At 36.1% G+C, this 4,872-nt stretch overlaps 1 long non-coding RNA gene across 1 annotated transcript; it reads right to left on the bottom strand.

The window, feature by feature from the left end:
• Positions 1–723: 723 nt before the first annotated feature.
• Positions 724–3,709, bottom strand: LOC134662105 (uncharacterized). The gene is made up of 3 exons (XR_010098018.1): positions 3,370–3,709; positions 2,292–2,511; positions 724–959 (listed from the first exon to the last, which is right to left on the bottom strand). It is a non-coding gene; the product is annotated as an uncharacterized LOC134662105 (long non-coding RNA).
• Positions 3,710–4,872: the final 1,163 nt, after the last annotated feature.

The raw sequence follows: 4,872 nt of genomic DNA, 5'->3' as shown, positions 1-4,872 counted from the left end.
ATACCTGGTATTTATTTCAAAATGTAGAAAAATAAAACAATCCATACTATGTTGATCTTGATACTCTTTATTTCGATTATCAAATAATGATGTCCATATCAAACTATATTCTGTGATCTGTCACATTAATAAAGACAGCATCAATATCAGCGGATAGAACAACGCTTCGAAAATATCTGCCATCGACTAATAATGTTACTAATCTTGATTTGTGTGATATCTCCACCGTTCGGATATACCCGTGCCCCAATCAAATTGATGTTTATAAATCAATTTGTCTGTGAAGCTAGTAGAGAAAGGTATATACTAACCATACAGGTATTGTTTGTTGTCGTTTTGTAATTATGGATTATACATATACAATTTATACTTTTAAATAACACGGAGCGAAACACTTTAACTAGCGATTAGCGAACGGTATGGTTACAATCAACTTTGCTTTGCCTTGTTAACGCAAATACGATTTTCTCTGGCAAAGTGGCTATCAAAAATTTGGTAAGCTAGACACTTTTAACTGACCATTAAAAAGCTTATCTATTTTTTTCAATGGTCAGCTAACTTGTTTGAGGCCATAACAGTGCAAACTCAATGTGTATGCACCACGTCTCCACGTAGGTCACGCAAATACAGACGCCGGTATGAAATGAACTGATCTTTATACAACTTCTCTAATACTAGATTAAATCGGCATACACATTTTTTTTTACAAAATATGCGAAAAAATTAGGTGAACGGTATATACTCTCCATCTTTACTAATGTGAAACATGGGCGGTTCATGGTTATGCGTTAGCTCTTCATCAAGTATCATAGTATTGATTTCATCAAATTTAATTTTAGCTTTACACTTAAGCACGAGGCGTCTGGAGCAGCAGTATTGTCCTGGGTTGACGCGGCTGTATGTGAAGCCTTGGTACAGAAGAATTCTCTTGTTTCTTCTTGTAGTTAAAAACATGGGCCCTAAAAGGAAACAAGTTTTAGCATAAGAAGGGAAATCAGGGGTTTGGACAACCGGAACCGGCTGCAGTGGCGAGCGTTAGAAAAACTCATAAAGAGCTTTTTGTAATCAATAATATATTAAATTTCTATGAATACTATAACAATTATAGTTAGGTACAGTCAACCAATTTGATTCCTTGGCCACTATAGAACCATATCATAATGAATCAATTTGTTTATCTTCCAGGAAAGTGCTTGTTGAATGATGTATGTCATGTATCTAGTTAATCTAGTAGTTAAAGCGACTGGGTTATATTTTATAGTGACCTAAGGAATCAAATTACTGCACATACAGTATAGACTACACGAGCAGCGACATAACTGTACATTGGTATAGAGTCAGTGGCGTAGCTAGGCGTGAGTGAAGTGGGCCTTCGCCCACAATTAAAGTGGCCTCACGGAAGCAAATGCTTTTTATTAATTATTATCTTGGGAGGCAGATGCGACTTCGCCGAAGGCTAGATTAGGTAGTTTACGCTACGCCACTGTATCATAGAGAAATAAAGACAAGAGTGCTCACTCCATACATCAGTTCAGACTATTAATTTCAGTATCTACATCTAGCATCGAGTAGCGGAACTATCAGTACTGCTACTTGACAATAGATGTAGCACCGACCGGAAAGTCTTATGTCAACAGCATAAGACTTTCCGGTCGCCGCCGCCATCTATTGTCAAGTAGCAGTACTGATAGTTCCGCTACTCGATGCTAGATGCTAATAGTCTTTTTGTTACTAAAACTGATGTATGGAGTGAGCACTCTGTGTATTTTTTTTCTCTATGACTGTATATAATTACCTCTTTTTTTAACTATAAAGCCTCAGTTTAACTGGTCGATAAATCTCCCGCACCCCGAATCCTATCGACCAATTAAAAAACGGTTCCTCGAATGCCGACCCTATGGCCAGGCTTGGCTCACTCCGCGATTTCGTCGCTTTGCAACAGGTAGCTACAAGTACATCCGTTCCACACCAATTTTGGTGGCTAGCCATAAGCCGCGCGTGGCGCTGTCGCTACCTAGCGGCCATATCTGTCCTGATCGTAACAGACGCGTTTTGTTAGAGAGTGAGTCTTCTGTACTTAGTACTATTATTTATTCTGAGCTATGGCATGCGTTATGAAAATCTCCCGTTCTCCATTTGGGTCCTATCCACCAATAAAACTGAGCTTTAATGGGTACTATACCATTACACATTAACACAGAAAAATGCACAGTTTTCAAATGTATAGGTTGTTTGTGTATCTTAATATACACAAAGTCCTATGCTTTACTTGATAGGTACATAGTACATACTCTCCGTTGCTGCAAATGTGAAACACTGGCGGTTCGTGGTTATGAATTCCCTCTGCAGCTAATACGTAATTATTAATTTCATCCAATTTCACCTTTGCCTTACACTTCATCCCGGTTCTCTTGGAGCAGTAGTAATTACCGAGAACTCCACGACTGTATGTATGGCTGTTATAAAGTAACAGATTATTTTTACCTTCTCTGCTTGGTAGAAAAATTGGTCCTAAAAGAAAATGATGCTTCAGAAAATATCTAACGCATTTAATTGTAATGAAACAAAAATAGTATCAAACCAAAGAGCTTAACAGAAAGAACCTTACTCAAACCTACAACTACTATCGGAGAGGCCATGGTGCTCACAAATATGTGAACACACTATTGATTTACTTCTATTGTCAAGGCTCTAGAGTTCGTGTTCAGATATTTTTTAGCACCTTGGCTGCTCCGATATACCTGATGGCAACTGTACCTTTCGCATGAGCCGTTTTGTTGGGACTGTCGAGAAAGTCCACCGAATATAATTTTGGCGCATCATAATTATGTAGCTCATCTGCATTCAGTACCTAGCTAATATTTAATAGAACATAAAGAGCAGCAAGAAAAAATATTGAAAGTTAATAAAATAAAATAACTTATTGAATCCTAGTTTAAACTGAAAAATAAAACCTAAACACATAAAAGTAACAGAATTGATTAACAAAATATAAAACATACTAAACAAGTAATAGGCTCACAACAATAACACAATTCTTGGCCAATCTGACCCATAATAACAAATGTACATTGAAACCAATGGTATCCGTTTAACACAATTATATCAACGCTATAGGAATCATAAGACATAATCAATTGCATCACAGCTCATATATAGTGAATACATTCACTTTTTGGGGTTTACCCACTGCTGTTGATTATACAAAAAGGGAGAGGCAAACTTAGAAAATCAGGATAAGGAGTACTTTATGAAATCTCTCGCATGAGCTATAACATTATAATTTCCTCAAACATCCCAGGATTCGTGGGATGGCGCGAAAAAGATATCCCAAGGAAAAAGAAGCTTTGTTATTATCTATGTACTTACCAAAGCAGCCCCGCTACTCACTGGCAATCCATTTTATAAGCAACACTAACACATCACGGCATCACAAAAACAGATTCACTTGCATTTTTAACACAGTACACAAGAAATTATTCACAAAACACGAAATTTTAACACAAACTTACACCAAATTTTTAGGTTATGCCAAGTTTCACTTTGATATTACGCCGATATTGTAAAGTTTTTGTGCTTCATAGTATTAACATAGAAAAACTAAAGTAATAACACACGCGACGAGTATATTTTAATAGTTTGTTTGGTAGCAATATCAATATTATCGTAATTTTTGACATCCCGATGTTTACAACTAGTGTACGTGCGTTTCGATACTATTGCGAACTGTCATAGCGTAATCGATCGATTACATTAAAGTCTAATCGGAATCGATTCGGTTTTGGAATGATGAACTGTGGAATATTATGTATTTTAGTCAAAAATAACTCATTTATACTGGGTCAACCAAATCTTGTCAGTAAATAGGAACAAAAAAAAAAACTATACTCATACTTTTCTTTTGGGTGCTAGTACTAGTGTTAGACAAAGATAGTATGATTCTCTCTGTCTATGTTTGAAATCAAACAGACCTTTGACACACTATAAAAGCTTTTTGAAAGCTAGGAAGCCAATTTCCGGTCTGATGATGTTTTATGGCATAGTTTAAATACTGTTATGTCCCTGAACCTGAACTCAGCTTGCTAGCATTTTCAAAGAATCAAAGTAGTACCGTTCATTATGTACACTATCTGGGAAAATCTAAAAATGCGCGTTTTTCCAGGGATAAGACCTAGCTAAATCGATTTTTCGCCCCCGAAAACCCCCAAATAGCAAATTTTATCTAAATCGTTAGATCCGTTTCCGAGATCCACGAAATATTACAAGAATTGTTCGTATAAAGGTTTTAAGATAAATCAACTTTTTTGTCATGTATCTTATATGTATAGGCCGTATTTTATAAATCTCTCATTACATTAGGCGTTATATCCTAATAATCGGTGTATTTACAAGTTTTTGACGCAGACCTGGACCTGCCGGTTTCCTATTGATCTAAAATATCGGACTACTAGGTCGCTAGAAGTACTTCTATTGCCCCCGAATTATAGAATATGATCGAGTTTCACGATTTAAAATATAAATAACACTGGTGCCTGGCACATTTTTAATGACGTTCTTTTGACGATTTCAATACCGGTTACTTGCAAGTCTTACAACAGATATATTATAGGTACCTACCTAAGTTCTAATCTTGATTTAAATGTTTGAAGTAAATGAATAGTATACATGGTCAACCAGATCTTGACAGTAGAAAAAGGCGGCAAATTTGGAAAATGTATCACAATGTGTAACGACTACCTAAAAATGAACTATGCAGGCAAGAAATAAATAAATACTGAATGTATATATATAACTTAAGTTACATGGTACAACGAACGGTACAACACTAGTTTTGACGTTTCTCGACGCTTACACATAACCTCAAAAGTTTGC

This window comes from Cydia amplana, chromosome 2, assembly GCF_948474715.1.
Source record: "Cydia amplana chromosome 2, ilCydAmpl1.1, whole genome shotgun sequence".
Classification (NCBI taxonomy): domain Eukaryota; kingdom Metazoa; phylum Arthropoda; class Insecta; order Lepidoptera; family Tortricidae; genus Cydia; species Cydia amplana.
Note: the sequence above shows the minus strand (reverse complement) of the source record. Positions and strands in the feature narration are given on the sequence as shown.